Source organism: Andrographis paniculata, unplaced genomic scaffold (assembly GCF_009805555.1).
Source record: "Andrographis paniculata isolate CXL003 unplaced genomic scaffold, ASM980555v1 Contig37END, whole genome shotgun sequence".
Classification (NCBI taxonomy): Eukaryota; Viridiplantae; Streptophyta; class Magnoliopsida; order Lamiales; family Acanthaceae; genus Andrographis; species Andrographis paniculata.
Genome location: NW_026137570.1, coordinates 5,809,341 through 5,829,748, shown reverse-complemented (window position 1 = coordinate 5,829,748; position 20,408 = coordinate 5,809,341).

The following is a 20,408-nucleotide window of genomic DNA, read 5'->3' as shown; positions in this document are numbered from 1 at the left end:
GGAGCAAGACACAATTGCTCATTCCAATTCCGGCGATAATTTCATACGTCTTAGATCCGGCCGAATCATCGGAAGGGTCCATATGGCAGGTTCACAACCACAATCATCTTCGGCACCGGTGGGAGAATCCGTTCCACCACCTATTGTGCCAAATGCCGGGGAAAATCCACAACCACCAACTGATTGGAGGTCTTATGTTCAACATATGAACAACCAGCAAACTTTGGTTATGCAGAACATGTTGCGTGAGCAACAGAATCTGATGCAGAACATGTTAGATCAAGCACTGTCAAGGGTTAGTCTTCAACCCACTCAAACTCCACCAGGAGTATCACCGTCCAGACTACAGACAAATTTCGCAGGGCCATCATTCGTGGATAGTACATTCCCAAGTGCCACAAATCCCAACCGAATGGATAGGGAAAAATCTCCTCTGACTTTTCCCAACACTGTTCCACTGGGACCAAGGGTTACCAATCCGCAGCCGAACAATACAAGGGAGGACAGGCCTGAAGGATATATACATGATCCTATTCATATTCCTGTGCAGGATCCGTTCCATGTTCCTGACCATCAACGCTTTCATGTAGATCCTGATGAGATTGCACATATATTAAGGGATCAGTATGGATTAACTCCTCAGATGGCTAACCGCCCTGCATACCAGAGACCTTTCCCAGAAAGGATCATTAATGAACACCCTCTCCCAAGGAATTATCGACCACCCGATTTTCATGCATTTTCAGGGGAGGATGGATCTTCCACCATAGAACATGTTGGTCGTTTCACAGCACAATTGGGAGAAGTGGGTAATAACCCGTTTTATAAGTTGCAACTGTTTGGTTTATCTCTTACTAGAACAGCGTTTTCGTGGTTTGCAAGTCTGCCCCCTGGACAAATTCAGACGTGGGAAGGACTGGAGATGGCATTTCATGCCAGATTCTTTAATCCTTTACCAACTGTTTCTTTAACTGATTTACTAGAATTGAGACAGTATCCAGAAGAATCTGCTTCACAGTTTATAGAAAGGGTGCGATTGATGAAAGGGCGATGTCCTACGGTAATCAGTGAGAAAGAAATGACCAATTTAGTGGTCCGGAATATGCATACTCGCTTAAGAAAGGCACTCACTGCCTTGGACGTTGAGGATTTGGCAAGTCTTGCGTCTAAGGCAGGACGTTTAGAGTCTTTGTTCAGAGAGGAAGATCAGCATAACAGGCGTAATAGAGGCCAACATATGGCGAGTATGGGAACAGAAACATGTGACTTTGATTTTAATCAGTCAGAAGAGATGGCAGCCGAAATCCTTTCTGGGAAACCTTATGTATGCCCCAAATTGAAGCCAGTACCAGGATCTGAAGCAAAGGATCAACCAACGTTTGATAGTTCGAAAGCTGACGAAATCTTCGATATCCTGTTGACTGATGGACAGATCCGTATTCCAAAGGGGCAAAGACTGGCCACTAAAGAAGAAATCAAAGGAAGACCATATTGTAAGTGGCATAATTCTTTCACACACAATACAAGTCAGTGTACTCATTTTAGGAAGGAAATTCAAAAGGCCATCAAGACAGGTCGACTCAAGTACATCACTTTAGGTGTAGACCAGCAACCGTTTCCGAAAGTAACAACGGCAATGGTTGACATCCAACCGAGTTCGGAAACAAGAAAAAATTCGGCCAATAGTGGACAAACAGGGGAACGAACTCAGGCAAGTCCCGGAACAAAAAAAGGAAATCAGCCAAACAGTGGCCGACCGGGAGAAAGACTCAAAGTTTGTGAAAAGCCAGTCGCTGAAAAATGGGACCATCCAGACGGTTCTTTTAATGTGGAGGTGAAAGAAAAGGTTTTGGTGCGTGACCACCCGACCAGAAAAACAGGGTCAGTCGGAAACAATTGGGCTCGAAATAAAAAGCCTTTACCAGTTGATATAGATCCTCGTTTCCCAGGTATGAATCGTACACAGATTCGTAATGCCAAACGCAGGTATGCTGCGAAGTATGGGAAACGAGTTCCTTCAGCAAAACAACCAACCGACGAACGAAAAGCACCCGACCACTCGGCAGGAGATCAGTCCATTAGAGTCTTTTCAACAGAACAAACAACTGACGAGCAGGGAGCAGCCATTCAATCTCCGAATAATCGGTCCAGTCGGGTTTGCTCAAGAAAGCAACCGAACGACGGATTAGATGTTTCGGAGTATATCAAAGGAAGTTCTTCGGGACAAGGGAAAGGTAAAGGGTTATCAGATGAAATAATTAGAGGTTTTAGATGCCAACATTGTGAACGGATCAACATCAATCCATCTCCTGAAGAATTTCGTATAGAATCTTTGACGGCTCAATCTCGGAATAAGACAAAGGAAGAAGTTGTAACTACAGAGGAAAATTCGAGGTCTGTTAAATCTCGTCTAGGGCCACGAATCCCTTGTCGGATGACGGAGATTAATCAGATAAGAGATGAACCAATGTGGGCAAGTCTGGTAGATGGTCCTACGGACGAACCTTTATGGGCATTCTTGGTAGATGACGAATTGGAGGAAACAGAGTGGGCAAAGGCTTCAGATCCCGAGTCTCAGTCGGAAACACCTTCGATAGTGTTTCCTCATATTCCAGAGGGTGCGATCTCCCATTTGAAACCTCTGTATGTTAATGCTCATGTTTGCGGGAAACCAATCACAAAGGTTTTTGTGGATAATGGAGCAGTCTTTAATGTTATGCCATTGAAGACTCTCAAGAAGCTAGGGAAAGGAATTCATGATCTGTCTCCTGTGGAATTCGAAATGACAAGTTTTACAGGGCAGCCGACCAAGCCTGAAGGCATGATGGTTGCCACAATTGAAGTCGGACCAAAGAAGATCTCCACTGTTTTCTTTATTGTGGACGCAGATACTACATACTCTCTTTTGCTGGGAAGAGACTGGATTCATGCCTCTCAATGTGTGCCATCAACACTGCACCAACAATTAATGTTCTGGGAAGGAAATCAGGTCTTCAAAATGGAAGCAAATGACAACCCCTTCGATGTGTCAGAACAAGTTGAAGAGTCAGTTTTTTATTCCAGTCATTTGGCTCCGATGTCTCAGTTATACATGGCCAGGGAATACCCAAACAAGGGTTATAAAGTCACCGGCCAGAACTCGATGTTCTATTAAAAGAACAACTTTATTGTATGGCTCATGATAAAGCCACACCTATTCTCGTATAAATTGTTTGTTATGGGTGATACAAGTTTAGAAGTATGTAGTTCTCTTATTAATAAGTTCTATTTAAAGCAGCTATTACATAAAGCAGAAAATAGTAAAGAGATTCTTGATGTTCACCTCCAAGAAGATGAACAATTTCGTTGGCCTGATTTATTGGAGAAAACAGAACCAACAGCTTCATCACAAGATCCATTATTGGAGTTTAATTTAGGAACCGAATTGGTTCCAAAAGTGATCAGGCTAAGTGGTTATTTGTCTAAAGAGCAACAGACAATGATGCTCGAAGTTATTAGAAACAACATTGATTGTTTAGCATGGGATTATTCAGAAATGCCTGGTTTGACAAGAAGTCTAATAGAGCATCGATTGCCTATCAAGGAAGGTTGCAAACCTTACAAACAACCTCCAAGGCGAATGAGCCCGGATCTGATGCCTCAAATCAAGGAAGAAATCCAAAAACTTCTCAAAGTGGGTTTCATTCAGCCTTGCCGTTATGCGGAATGGCTGGCTAACATTGTGCCAGTGGTCAAGAAAAATGGTAAGATAAGGATATGCATCGATTTCAGGGATTTGAATCTAGCTACCCCTAAAGACGAATATGTGATGCCTATGGCCGACATGTTGATAGATGCAGCAGCAGGGCATAAAGTCCTTAGTCTGATGGATGGTTATGCAGGTTATAACCAAATATTTCTGGCAGAAGAAGACATTCCTAAGACAGCATTCAGGTGCCCAGGGGCTTTGGGTATTTATGAATGGACAGTCATGCCATTCGGGTTAAAGAATGCAGGGGCAACTTACCAAAGAGCCATGAATTCAATCTTTCATGATTTAATTGGCAAATCTATGGAAGTTTATATTGATGATGTTATTGTTAAATCCTCCAGTTTTAACGAACATTTGAGAAATCTTGAAGAGGCATTCGGAAGAATGAAGAAGTACAAGTTGAAGATGAATCCAACCAAATGTGCTTTTGGAATATCAGCCGGGAGCTTTTTAGGATTTTTAGTTCATGAGAGAGGAATTGAAATCGATGCCAATAAGGCTAAAGCCATTCTTGACAGTCGGCCACCCAAGACGGTTAAAGAAATCCAAAGTCTTTTGGGTAAGGTGAACTATTTGAGGCGTTTCATTTCTAATGCTGCTGGCAAGGTCAGACCCATTACTAAATTGTTGAAAGCTGGAAAAATGCTTTTGAATGGGGTCCCGATCAACAGACGGCTTTAGATGCTATCAAGCAGGCATTGGTTCACCCTCCAGTCTTGATGCCTCCTAAACAAGGTCGGCCGCTCAAACTTTATTTGGCAAATACATATGAAGTGGTTAGCTGTTTACTGGCACAGGATGGAGATGACGGGAAGGAAAGGGCAATCTACTATCTCAGTAAAACCCTTACAGGACCAGAATTGAATTACACTATGCCAGAAAAAATGTGTTATTCATTGGTCTTCGCTTGCACTAAACTCGAGCATTATTTGCTGCCCAGAAGAATTGAGGTCATATCAAAGGTGGATCTTATCAAATTGATTTTGCAGAGACCTACTATGAAGGGCAGACTCATGAAGTGGGCCATCAAATTGGCTCCTTTTGATCTTCAACATTCCCCTTTAAGGGCAATCAAGGGACAAGCAGTAGCCGACTTCTTAGCAGAATTTTCACAAGTCGGATATTCTCTTTGTGATAGCGTCCGACCACTTAGTTGTTCATCACATTTGAATAATCTACAGGTCGGATGTGTACCTTATATAAGTACCAGAACATGGTTGATGTTCTTTGATGTATCTACCTCTGGAAACAAATCAGGGGCAGGGGTCTTTTTGCAAGGACCTGACGGTCAAAAGATCAACTTACAACTACGATTGGAAGCCATGACCCATAATTCGGCAGAGTATGAAGCTTTAATTTTGGGTTTGGAGGCTTTAATAGCCAGGAAGGTCCAGTCTGTAATCATAAGAGGGGATTCTCAACTAGTAATCAACCAGGTAAACAATCAATATGTTTGCAATTACCCTCATCTTCGCAGATACAGGGACATTGTGGGTCGGTTACTGACAAAAATCTCAGAAGTAATAATTGAGTTCATTCCGAGGAAAGAAAACCAACGTGCTGATGAGTTGGCTCAAAGGGCCTGTAAAGGAATTCTGGAGGATATGTGGTCGGAGGTCAAGTCGGGCATAAAAGGAAAGACAGACCCAATATGTGATCGAATGGTCGGGCAGGAGACTGTCGGACAGGAGCCCGACTGCGTAGTTGCTGTCGGACAGGAGCCCGACTGCGTAGTTGCTGTCGGACAGGAGCCCGACTGCGTAGGTACAGCCGGACACAAAGGTACCAGTGAAACAGTGACCGATTGGAGGACAGAACTTATCATGTATTTACAAAATCCAGGTGCGAGTGTTTCAATTGCGACACGATTGAAGGCTTTACGTTTTCAATTGATAAATGGACTTTTGTATAAGAGATCATTTGAAGGTTTACTTTTGAAATGTTTGGGGTCTAAAGAAGCTCTAGAGGTAATGACAGAAGTACATGGTGGGATATGTGGAGCTCATCGGGCAGGTCTGAATATGAGATGGGCCATTCATCGTTTGGGTTTTTTCTGGCCGAAGATTTTTGAAGATTGCATACAATTTGCCAAAGGCTGCCAGGAATGTCAGAGACATGGAAATTTAAACCATCTGCCAGTAACCGAATTGCAATTCTTGGCAAAACCATGGCCTTTTAAATCATGGGCTATGGATATTATTGGTAAGATACATCCTGCTTCATCGAAACATCATTGTTTCATACTGGTCGCGACTGACTACTTTACCAAATGGGTAGAAGCAGTTGCTTTGAAAAATGTGGATCAGAAAGAAGTGATAGACTTCGTTTTGAACCAAATTATTTACAGATATGGTATTCCTCAGTCTATAACAACCGACCAGGGCCTGGTTTTCACTGGGGAAAAGTTTTCTAGTTTCTTGGCAGAATTTGGTGTCCGACTACACCATTCGTCACCTTATTATCCCCAAGCCAATGGACAAGCGGAAGCAGCAAATAAGATCATTATTGGGATTATAAAGAAGATTGTTGAAGGGAACCCAAGAAAGTGGCATTTGTTATTGTCTCGGGCTTTATGGGCACATAGGAATACCAGAAATACGGCCACAGGTTTCTCACCGTACCAACTCACTTTTGGCCAAGATGCTGTTTTACCAGCCGAAATACGAGTATCGTCTGGCCGAACAGAATTTACTGATGGTGATCTTACAAAGGAATACCAACAACTTATGTTGCAACAGTTGGAGGATTTGGATGTTAACCGACTTCATGCAATAGGTCGAAGTGTGAAACAGAGTGAAATCAGAGCAAGGAATTACGGAAAGAAAGTTCTTCACAGGACATTCCAAAAAGGAGACCTAGTCTGGAAGACCATTCTTCCTACATATAAGAAAACTGACCAATTGGGAAAGTGGTCACCGAATTGGGAGGGACCATACATTATACAAAAAGATATTGGGAATGGCGCTTTCATTATTGTAAATCATGAAGGTAAGAGAGTACATGATTGTATTAATGCTAAATATATGAAGAGGTATTATCCTGCCTTTTCAGATAACAAAACTGCCTGAAGCAAAATATTATTCAGGACCCATTCGTGGGGTTCGAACCTATTTAAAGGTTCATTTTTGTTAGTCATCATGTATTTGTGAGAAATTTTCTGCCTCTGAATCAGAATTTTCATCCCAGTGAGTGGATATTAGTTCTGGTTCTTCTTCAATAAGATCTTCCAAATCTGGTCGGTACCTCTCCCATTGGCTTTGCATTTCGTCTAAATCTTGATTGGTACGTGCTTGCATGTCTGTTATGGCTTGATATTCACGGTCAACAATGGTACGCAATCTTGAAAAGACTTTTCGTTGATTGGAAAATATATTATCCCAACCAAGGTCTGGAAGTATGGTTGCTGCGTGATTTTCAATCATTTCCATGTGATGATGGAGGTCAGGAATGCGACCAAGGATGTCACGAAGAGGTTCATACCCCTCAATGATTTTTTCCATTAGGCGGATGACGCGATGAATGGTTCTTCTACCTCGTTGGGAGAATCGGAATTTGAAGTCTAGTTGTTTGAGTATATGTAACAAGTCTTCTGCATGGCCTCCAATAGGGTGATTACCTACAAAGAAGGGTTGAAGAACACCTTCCCAGTTGCTTGATGGAACATGAGGTCGGTCATTCGCCATGTTTGTTAACACTTCAAGTGTTTTGGTTTTCAAAATATGCCTTGGAATGTGTTTCTTAAAATGTGAGAAACAATGTTCTTTTAAGGAAGGAGTTTGTTTCGGTTCCTACAAAGTTGGAAATTGAAAGGTGATCCTTGTTTTGAGAGAAGAAGGAACAATATATTACTAAGTCAAATGTTGTTACAGAGGGGGAAGTATTACAAAAGTGCCCCTAGGGCAGTTTTTATATGTGTCCATTTGACTTCATCCCTGGATAACCTTCTGGTATTAGCAGCCGTCTGATATCTTCTGATGAATTGAGATCGAGCTTGGGTTTTCAGCTCTTGATCCAATTCGGCCTCGTTCTTTGTATACTTCTCAAGCAGACGCTGCTCATTGGTAATTTGATTATCCAGGATAGACTGTTCTTTCCTTAGCTCCCGCAATTCTGCCTCCTTTTTCTCAATGGATTCATCAACTTGAGCCTTCGTGCTAAGGAGACCGCCCAGCCTTCCAGTAGTCTGCTGAAGGGATTCTCGGGTCTTAGCCAGAGAATTCTCCAATGTTGTTTGATCGAAGACAGGCTGGGGGGTTTCGGCTGACAGGAGTCCAATAACTAACACTTCAGTCTTGAGCTCCGTAAGTCTTTCCATCAGCCGATGCAGAATGGGGACGGCTGGTGATTCCGTCGGAGTGTAAAAAAGAAGGCCACCAACCGTCTGAATGAGTTTGTCCAATAAGTCGGACCTTAATTCTGAAAGGGGATGGTTAACGGCCTCAGTGAATATAGTTTGGGCCTCCGCTGGAACCGGAACAGTCGATAGGATAGCTAAATCCGAAGGCCCCTGCAAGTCGTACAGTTTCAATAAGTATTCCAAGGGAGGTGCAAAATTATTCAGATAAGATATGTGTCACCTCTGGGTGAACTGCTGTCAGTGAGGGGGGCAACAATGAGGTCGGTCGAGTATGGCGGACAGCTGGTATAACAGCAGCCGACTCGTCGGCTGCTGCGAATGGTTGCTGAGGAGCCGACCTGGGTCCCTGTGAAAAGTAGTATATAAAACAGTTAGTGTTTTCCGAAAGAAACATTGTGGCATGAATTGGTTTAATCTTACCAAATTCACAGAGGTTTCCGAATCGGACGAAGATACTTCTTCTATTTCTGGAGGTTGGGCTGCCACAGGTGGTTCTTCTGCCTGCCATTCGATTGCTGGAGGTAGCACCGCTGCTGGCTGAACGGCTGCAGGTTGGGCAGCTGCGTCTAGGGCCACTGCAGCCGGTATCTCAAGAGCAATTGGGATAGCCGCAACTGTGGCACTTTTGGTTTCCAGCGCGGCTGCATCCGATTGGACTATTTCGGGATCAGCAGCAGCAGGGATGTCGTCTTGAGGGTCAGCTTCGGCAAGGGCAGCTGGTTCTTCCTTCGAAATGGATGAGTCTGATGCCATGTATGGCGGTCGACCCATCTGGGAAGTAGTCCCTTCGCTGTCTGAAGAGACCCCTGCTGCTGATGCGATTGGTGAAGGTGTCTGTAAAAAATTATGGAAATATTGTTGTTGAATACACCAAGGTTGATCATGGGAATCCTAAGTATTGTTGATAAGAGGACTTACTGGTTCTATAGGCAGTGTTGGTAAAGATTGCCTTCTGGTCGGGTGCCTGGCCCGACCGCTCCTCGGTGCAGGAGGAAGAGTTTGCCTCCTTGTCGAGTCCTCCGCCCGACTGCTCATTGGCAAATTGGTCTGGACCAAAGGTACGATTGAATGGTCGGCTGGGGCTGGCGTCGTTTGTGTGGTCGGTGTCACCAAGGTCGGTTCTGGTGAATGAAATAAGTGAGATCAAAGTTAAGCTATAGTGAATTGGTTCACGGTTTTAAGAAAAATTACCTATTCGGGGTCGGGTCCTTGCTGATGTCCTAGTAGTTCCAAGGTCTGCCGGAGCTTGCTGGTCGGCCCCAGAGGTCGGGGGTGTCTGCAGCTGGGAAGCTTTCCTTTTTCGCATTGGAACGCTAGATCCGATTCCTGGGGCGGCTGTTTGTTGTTGAGTACTAGTATGTCTAGCCGCCCCTAGAACCAATCCTTGGGGGGGAAGGAGTATGTTCAGCAACCGATCCTCATCAGGGGAAATCAGGGGCCATACAACCGACCACCATTCATTGAATGTATCTACAGTCTCAGGGTTGGAGCGGAAAGGAATATAAGAATTGGAAATTATATACGTGGTGAGCTGGGAGATATAAGAAGGGATTGAATTAGGTAGGACTCGTCGGTCAGGACTTTGAAAAATTATATGAGGACGAGCGACGGGTCCAGGGATACCTTGGCAACAGCCGAACTGACGCGCCATGAATTGAGGTTCATAATTAAAGGTACAAAAAGTTTTTTGCCCTTTTTTATCAAGTTTTTTGCTGCTAAAAAGAGACCTGGGTTTGAGGGCAACGTCCCAGGCAAAAGGATAGGTGGGATGAGGACAAGGCTCAGGAGTCGGAAGAGGATTTGGTGCCGGAAAAGGCCAAAAGTGGTCGGGAGCATAACCCGCATATTTTTTGTACATAGAAAATCGAGAGTTACTGCGGGTATCTGTTAAAATGGTGGTTATTATCGGATCGGAGGATTGGAGTTTACTGCGTCCTGAGCAGAGTCGGTTGAGGGCTAATCCCAAATGTTTTTCGGATGTTGACATAGTGGGCGGAGATCCTAAGTTGAACGCGTTGGGGAAGTAAAGACGGGACCAAAGTTCTAAAAACCAAAAAGGACCCGATGCGGCAGTGTCTAATTTTCTATTATCATTATCTGTTAAACGAAGGCTAACTCTGGTGAGTCCTTCAAACAGATTGGCTAAAAACAGGGTGCCAAGGGAAAAGAACCGACCTGACGCGATATGAATGGCCAGGTCGAGATGAGAAGAAAGAACGCATTTAGAAGGGGAAACAATGACGTACCTACAAAGCCAAAAAAGAATAAAGGCAGTATGCTCCCGGTCGGTCACGGGGGTCCCTGGAGCCCCTTGCTGGTCGGTTGCGAACTTTGTCCAGCCCCATTCCTTCACGCCTTGTAAAGACCACCCTGGATGGTCTTCTGGTGGCTCCTGCCCATCTAGGGCTCCCATCACAGGGTCTTCACCCACGACTGAGAGATGCGCGATCATCGCCACATCCATGAGAGTCGGACCAAAGGGGCCCGACGGTAGAAGAAAAGTCCCATTTTCCGCATTCCAGAAGGCAGACATGGCTAGGAGCACCTTCTCGTGCAGATTGATCGGCATGGTGGACAATAGTATTGCTTGGTCGATTTTTTGAGATCGCCATTGGGTCTGAAAGTGTTCCGCTACCCGTCGATACCAAGAGCGGTAAGGATCTTTTGGGTCTGTGAGATGGGTTTTGATGCTGTCTCGAATGCGAACTGCTTGGTAGTTAGGGTTGTTGATAGCCAAGGAATTTCGGGATTCCAAAACTTCCCTCATCCGGTTTGAGTCTTCAGGAGTCGTGCAATATGGGCGGATCGTCGGAGTTAGTACTTTTGAGGCTGAAAACGGGCCCTCTGGGAGGGTTCCGTCGAAGGGAAGGGCAGGAATGTATCGATTCGCCATGGTTAGAGTGGTTGAATTGTGATTCACAAAGGATCGTATTGCAGAGAAGGAAGTTAATCAGGAGTGTTGCAGTAACTGGTGCAGTTGCTAAGGAAATTTTTCAGAGGATGGTGATTTATGAACTTCCAAACATCGATTGATAGATGGCGTTTGAAAGTCCCTCGGCGGCGGGCAAGTTGTTATGTATGAAATTTAGAATTAGGTTAAAAAGCCCAAGGTAAAAGAAAAATGGGCCTGACATTAGAGTTGGTTGAACTGGCTCAAGGAAAATAGGTTTATTTCTAAGGAAAGTCCTCAGGACGGAAGGACCTCAGGTCGGTAGGTCCTCAAGACGGAAAGACCTCAGGTCGGAAGGTCTTCAGGTCGGTAGGTCCTCAAGACAAAAAGACCTCAGGTCGGAAGGTCTTCAGGTCGGGAGGTCCTCAAGACGGAAAGTCATCAGGACGGAAGGACCTCAGGTCGGTAGGTCCTCAAGACGGAAAGTCATCAGGACGGGAAGTCCGCAGGTCGGGAGGCCCTCAGGACGGGAAGTCCGCAGTTCGGGAGGCCTTCAGGACGGGAAGTCCGCAGGTCGGGAGGCCCTCAGGTCGGGAAGTTCTCAGGTCGGAACTCTGCGGCAGGACCAACAAATCGGATGGTTTGTTAGTCGGGATGTCTGTAGCTAATCCAAACAAGTCAGATGGTTTGCAAGTCGGGAGGATTGGCAGTCGGACCAATACTGTTGTAGATTGGCAGTCGGGCCTAAAGGGCGGAAGGTCTGTGGTCGGCTCAAAGAGTGAAATATAGGGATAATTTCGGTTTGCTGAGGACACGTGTCAGCAGGAGAAGGGTTGGAAGACGATTGGGAAGGAGACGTTGTAACCGTTCGGGTGACGGTTTTCAGTACGGTTTCCCAGAGAATATTTAAGGATTTGGATCATCATTTGGCAAGGCATCTTCAATCAACTTCAACAAAGCAAAGTCAGATTTGGGGATCACCACTTTAAATTTCAGTCTTTTATTTTCCAGTTTATTTTCTGTACCATACAGTGTTTAGAGATTCCTAATCTCAGGCACTAATTAATCAAGTTTAAGGATATTTTCTATATCTTTGAATTTTACTTTATTTTTGTTGAAAAATTACATCAACACCCATATAAAAATATTATTGATATAACATAAAATTGTGACAACATATCACATTATATTTTTTAAAAATAAAAATCTATACATGACACCTCTTAAAATATAAATAAATCATGTGCAAAATTAATTATTTTTTTCTAGTGTTTTATGATTAAAAAATATATATATATCGTGTGAATATATAGAATGGTAAAAGAAGTTATTTTAAATGCAAACCAAACTATACATTATTTTTAAGAGAATTATTGTGCCAATAAATTTAATTGATCAATATAATTATTCTTCAATATTTAAAAAAATTGTTTTATATATTTACAACCGCAATTATGATTAACAAATAAATAAAATATCTTGAATAAAAATTAATGTATTCAACAACAGTAATATGAAAATAACATATTATATATATATATATATATATATCTACCGACACTACATCCAACAATATTATTATTAAACAATACATGAGTAATAAAATTCAATAGAATGTGTATTATTTAATAAAAAAATAAAAAAATATTATTGATCGCTTTTGTATATTAACATGCATACATAATTTAGTATATTGATCAATTGGTATATTTGTATTATCAAATATAAGATCCGTCTATGTTGTTTTTATGCTATCAATGTTATAATTTGTATAAAAATAAAATAAAATATTAAAGGCGTGTTTGGTTATTAACTGTGGTTTGCATTGTACTTGCAGTGTATATATGTATTCAAAATTATTTATTTTATATATATATAAATTATATACTCCTTTCGTCCCGCAGCAAAATTGTCATTTGGTTTTTGCGTCATTATACTCGACATTAAAAATATCTTTATATTTGAATAATTTACTCTAAAAATATCATTGTATTGGTATTATAAGAGATTTTCTTGTCTTTTTTTCTCGATTTATACTACGTCTTGATATAATAATTAATATTCAAAGATCAACCAACGACAACTTGCAGCGAGAAGGAGGGAGTATGTATATTCATTTTTACAAAATATAATCCATAGCGGTACATAGCCGGCCTTAAATAAAATGTAATTAATTAATTAATTAATTTAATGTGGGTGATATCTGATATGTATGAAGAAAACAGCATGAGCAAGCATCGGACTTTCTAGTGGAATTATGACATGCTAATAACTAATTCGATAAATAAATAAATAAAATTTGAAAGTTGACTGAAAATGAGGCGTGCCAGCTCCGGTCGGGTCGAGGCCATATTTTCAAACAGAGATTTTGCAATTTTTATTGATGGATGCAAAATCATGTGGTTGAACAATTAAACAGAATAATTATTAAATAAAAAAATATAGATAATTTTGTAAATTTTCATATTATTTATTTATGATTTTTTTTTAAAAAAAAATATACGTTAAATGTATGTTAATTTTAGTAAATATGACTTTATTATTATTTTCAAAATCTTAAAACTCCAAAGTCTCTACCTAAATAGTGCCATGAAATTTTAAGTTTATTTGAGAATAATAAAACAATAAATATTTAATACTACTATATAATAAGTGTTAAATGTAATATTTGAAATAATTTTTCCTGTGTCTCAATAAAATGTGTACATTTTTTTTTTAATAAATTAAAAAATAATAGTATTTTATTAGTTAGTGGGAGTATGTAAGATGATTTTGGTATTTTTGTCTTTACAAGTACAAAATAAATGAATATTTTTATAAAAATTAAAAGTATTTTGATATTGTATGTAATTATTTTTATTAAAGTAAAAATATATATATTTTTTAATAAGATAGATGAAAATAATAAAATAGATACATTGAGTTGGGACGTGAGTCTAAACTAATTTTGTACTATATAATATTACAAATGAAAATTAGGGGGGGGCGTGAGTCTCTATTTTAGTAAAAAGTAACCATACACTAATATCAAATTAAATATTCTTAATTTTAACTTAAATTGCAAACATATCATTACACATACAATTATTTTATATATAAAATAATAATAATAAATAAAATAAAATATCTTACCCACCTCTACTAACCAATAAAATAATACTCCCTTCGTCTCATGTAATATGGGTGTATAACTGTAGACACAAGAATTTAAGTAAAGTATAATTAGTAAGTAATTAAGAAGTGTATTAGTAAAAATAATTATTATTTAATAAAAAAATTATAGATTAAGATTAAAATAAGTAAATAGTTTAATTAAAAATTAAAAAAATTATAAAATTTAAAATTTAAAATGCGATTAAAGTGCATAATTATATTTTCAAAAATAGAAATGACAAATTACGTGCGACAGACGAAAATAGAAAATAGAGACAAATTATGTGGGACGGGGGAAGTATTATTTTTGAATTTATTATAAAATTCAAAATTGTTCATTCGAAGTAGAGCGAAATGAGTATTTTATTCTTTTTTTTTTTTTTTTTAACAAAATATCCTATCAAATATTATTTTAATAAAAAGTATAAATCAAATCTTCCCAAGTCAAAACCCAAAAAAAATCTAAAAGAAAGAACTAATGATAAGTAATACAGGAAAAAATAAATAAATAAATTGAAAACATGAATAAACAAACCTTATATACTTATCAAGTTAAAATAAATGCAATATACCATACTAATGCATAGCCGAAGCTTCCACGGTTAATTATTATTATTATTATTGGTTTGTACTCTTCCAGTACACACATCTACTTATTAATAAAGAGCAAAACTTGGACACTCAACATTATCTAAATTTCAATTAATTTTGTGACAAATCTATATATGTGTGACGAATTAATTAATGAAAGAAGTTGGGGAATCAAATGCTTATTTTCGCATTCACACACATACATCCTTTATTCATTAACTTAAGCCATGCTTCCATAATTATTTGGTCAATTTAATAATAATAATAATAATAATAATAATAATAATATGTGCGATGCTAAATTTATTTTTAAACTCTTATAGTCTTCTCTTTCCGCCACGTCATGTCACATCGAATTAAAGATTCAATAAGAATCAATCTAATTTTTTTTTTATTTACATTGTAAAGTCAAATTTCTCTTTCTTTCCATCAATAAAATTATTATTTTATTTTATATAGATTATATTTTTATAGTATTATAATTTTTTACATTTAATAAAATAATTTTTAATTTTAATATTTTTAATATTTTATTAAAATAACTTATAAATATAATCCAATCAGTTTTATAGTACAAATATATTTCTATAAAATTGATTAATTTATATTATAATATTTAAAATAAAATTATATTTCATAATATTAATTATATCATATAATAAAATTATTATTAATCATATCAACATAAAATTATTTTTCTTTATTATTATTATTACACACATGTCATTATTTTTATACAAATACATTCACAAAAATATTTTTATTTTTTCACATTTTTTTTATAGTATAAATTTTCAATATATTATTATTTTTTTTAAAATGGTGTTCAATCCAATAAAACTATTCTTTTGGAATGATAATAAGTATAAAATATATCATCTCCGTCTCTATTGAAAGAGATTTTTTTAGATTTTATAGTAGATTAATAAATAATAATGATTATTTATTCTAAAATAAAAAAAATATTTTGAAATAAGACAAACAAAAATAATAAAAAAAAATATTTTGAATTAGAACGAATAGATTATATAATACTCTTTCTCCTCCACATGGAAAAGGAACCATTCCTTTGTCGTTGATGTGGCAGAGGAATGGATCCAAAAGTTTTTATATTTTCTTTTTTAAATTTTAGTCGATGTGGCATGCCACATCAGAAATAATGAGTTTTCAAATTATATATAATGCAAAACTCAATTTTACGTCACTCTAAGTTTTTTTTTTTTTTTTTTGTTACGTTATCCTATATTAATTTAAAAATTCATTAAGCACTTATCTAAATTTGTATTCATATTGTAAAGTCGAATTTCACGTTCTCCAAAATTTTTTATTCCACGTCAACAAATTTATTATTTTATTTAATATAATATTTTTTATTTATTTCTAATTAATGTATAATTTCTGCACAAATTATTTGATTTAATATAAGTCATTGATAAAATAAAATAAAATCATTATAATAATTATTAAAAAAATAGTAATTTAAAACTAAGTTTAATATTTTAATAATTTATTTTATATATTCAATATAAATATTATAATACTCTCTCCGTCTTATAACAAAGTATCAATTTTTCCATTTTAGTCAGTGACATAACAAAGTATTCATTTTTTTTAGTAACTGTACTATCTACCTAACATTACAATATCACATATACTAATAAGGTTATTTAAGTCATTTCTACTTTATTCGTACTATATCTCAATATAATACTATTATAAATATTTTTTTTTCTTTCCTCCCATATGGAGTAGAGAGAATGCAAAATGCGAGCAATTGTAGTGATTCTTTTTTTCGGGTCCATTTTGAATGTTTAGATTTTTTTTATAGCTTATTTAAAATTTTATTCTCCAATGGGCTACGGGTGGAAGTATTATCTTTGTCCGTCGGTGGATGTTGCTTGGTGCAGGCGAAGGCGAAGGCGAAGGCGAAGGCGACATCGGGCAACACGTCAAATTTCTATTTTTCTCTTCGTTCTTTCAAGATTCATTTTTTTATTTGTATCCACCGATGATTTGTCTGTCGCTATTGTATGTCGATTTTTCTCTCACCGGCGACTCGTCTATATCCACCAAAGGTTTCCTCTAAAATCATAGAAAATTTCCACAAATTATTTATTCAATTCAAAATATGTTTGGGGCATGAAGTTCATTGATTAAATTGAAACACTACACTTGAACGAAAACAAAGGGAGAGTGAAAATGCAAGAATTATGTGTGTCTGTGCTTTCGATAAAATCCTTCAAGATTGCTAACGAGGAGCAGGAAGAGTGAGAAGGAAGCGAAGATTTGCGAAACTCTACGTGCCTGGAGTTTGCCCGGAGAAATTGGAGGCGAAAAACTGACAAGTCGGGAGAGTGATTTCGGAGAGAATAAATAACAAAGGCGAATAATTTTTTCAAGCCGGGAAGAAAAAGGTGGGAGGAAGAGAGGTTTTGGAGAAAATAATACTCCTCCACGTAATTTGTCACTATTTTCTATTTTCGTCTGCCCCACGTAATTTGTCTTTTCTATTTTTTGAAATATAATTATGCACTTTAATCGCATTTTAAATTTTAAATGTTATAATTTTTTTAATTTTAATTAAACTATTTACTTATTTGAATCTTAATTTATAATTATTTTTACTAATACACTTCTTAATTATTTACTAATTATACTTTACATAAATTCCTGTAATACACTCGTTGGGATGAAGGGAATAAACCCTAGGTCACTCTTTGATTTTTTGTTTTTAAAAAAATAAAAATAAAGTGTTGGCCCAAATTGAGCTGTTGGACCATTTTAATTTAACCATCATTTGAAATCTGTTAAATCTCTCGACATGTGTTTAGAGATCTTTTTGGGTAAGAGCTACTACAATTGCTGTTACTGCAAAATATTCTCTCTTTTTTTTAATTTTTTTTTTTTTATCTACGTGACAAAGCCACATCAGCCAATACACGTTCTTCAAAATAGTAGAAACCTGCGTTGAACATACTCTTAGGCATCCAAATCAATGAAACCCAATATACGTTTCTTCTCTTTCTTATATCTTTCATGTCATATTTTATCTGTCATGTCATCGGAGAAACTAATTTTATTTCATACTCACATCAATAAAACTCATTTACATAAATTTTAATTTCTATTTTCTCCACATTATTAAATTATTTATTTTTTAAATAATTTAGATAATAATAATTTTATCTAATTTACATATTTATTAATATATGTTTATTTAATAATTTAAATTATAAAGTAACAAATAATATTAATAATTATTTATTATTATTATTATTATTATTATTATTATGTTGTTGTTGTTATTTTTTATATTTAATAAAAAATTTAATATAAAAAACATATTTAATATAATAATTTTTATATATATAAAGACAATTCCAAATACAACAATACAATTATTTAAATTAAAGTAACATCAAACAACTTAATTATTTGAAGAACCAATTTTTTTCACGTATGTTCAACTAAACTTAATTTAAGTTGATGATGTGTTCCACAATCTCGAAGTCTGATTCGATTTTCTAAATACGTTGTCATACCAGCGTGCTTGTCCATTGAATATGACAAATCTATTTCTTTTTTTATCAAATTGAGATATATCATGATAAAACATATATGTATCCTTTTTATCTTCCACGATCATATTATGTAAAATGATACATATCCTCATGATCGTACCAATTAAATTGATATTCCAAATAGCTGATGGATTGTGAATAATAGCAAATCGAGCTCGTAAAACACCCAAAACGCGTTCCACATCTTTTCGAGTGGTTTCTTGATGTTGTACAAACAATTTTGCCTTAGAACCTTGTGCAAATAAAGAATCTTTCACAAAACTTGTCAAACCAAAATCTCTTTTCAATTATCAAACACTTCCAAATTTCTACAATTCACTCTACCCTTCCATTCCACTAGATTTTTATCCGCCGAACTTTCAAGCATTTAGAGTTTCATCATACCCTTCACCACATGATTCAATGTGAAATGCACATTCAGAAGGCATTCCTAAATTTTGCACATAAGTGGATGATGTGCAAATCGTTACTTCAACCAGAAAGATGAAAAAAAAAATGAAGTCATGAAGAAGATTTACTTCTTCTTAGTGCATGACCTAACACAAGCAAGAATGTCATTACAAACGTTGATAAAAAAAGATTATGCGTTTTGGAAGAGAATATCTTAATACTATATGGAGGAATTTGGAAACAGGTACACGAAGAAGTTCAAATCACTGTAAAAATCATTGAAAAAAAATTAGTCAAGCTGTTTCAAAATCTGTAGGTTGTTATGAGCAAGTTGACCAAAGAAGACATAAAAAAAAATGACATACGAATTATTGTGCTACTAATATTGTTCGTAGAGCATCTCATGACAGTAGTGGTGGTTCCAAGAGAACTAAAATCAACGAAACTTATGGATATTCATCAGGTTCAAATTCTCCAACACCACACAATGACACTTTTGATGAATCATTGCCTATTCATCCACCTGGTGTCAAAGTTTGTAAAAATAAGGGAAAACGAATGCAAAAGTAAGACTCAAATTCTATTTTTTATGAGATTTTTTAAAAGGTTGTGTTGGAAGATATAGAAAAGCTAAACCAGAGAAAACTAAATTTTTTTATTGCTTCAATGAGATTGCAAGAACAATAAACGCTCACACTTCAAACAACTGGAATGAGGAAAAATAAATACTAACTAGCAGACTCCACGACTAACAAAATAACTGTATTAGATATTTTATTGACCCAGTAAACAACAAGTTTGAATGAGTCTGCACTTCCAACACACCTCTTTCATTCGAACTTGCAGACACCCAGCATTTGGTACAAAGCTTCATGTTTCTTCTCCGGTAGACTCTTTGTCATCACATCTGCTATTTGCTATTTAGTTTCATATATCTCCAGTTTCACATCTTCATTAACCAACAACAAACGAATAAAGTGATATTTAATCTCAATGTGCTTAGTTTGACTGTGAAACGTGGGATTTTTAGAAAACATCACCACAGACTTGCAGTCACAATAAATTTCAGTAGCTTCAATATATTTTTCCTTCAAGTCCCCACGGTTCTTCTTAGCCATACATCTTGACATGTACATGCCCTTGCAGCAATATATTTTGCCTCAGTTGAGGATAATGCCACAGTAGATTGTTTATTTGAGTTCCACGAGACTGCTGTTGTTCCAAAGATAAAACAATGCCCTGATGTGCTTTTTCGATCTTCCATGGCACCGGCCCAATCGCTATCGGTAAATTCCTTTAATTTGAACTCCCTTGACTTGCGATACCAAATCCCAAAATTCTTTGTTCCTAGTACATAGCGAAGAACTCGCTTTACTGCCCCAAGGTGATGCTTGGTGGGACTATGCATGAACCGGGATAAAACTCCAACCGTCTAACTAATATCGGGATGAGAATGGGTTAGATAAATTAACCGTCCGATTAAGCTTCTGAAAAGTGTGCCCTCTGCAGGGTCCGTACCATCAATCGATACAAGTTTGTCATTGAGGTTCATAGTAGCACCCACGGGCTGGCAGCTCACCATGTTAAATTTCTCTAATGTGTCTACAAGATACTTCTTTTAACACATAAATATTTCCAGCACTTGTTTGCACAACCTCAAGTCCCAAAAAATAGGTGAGCTCTCCTAAATCCATC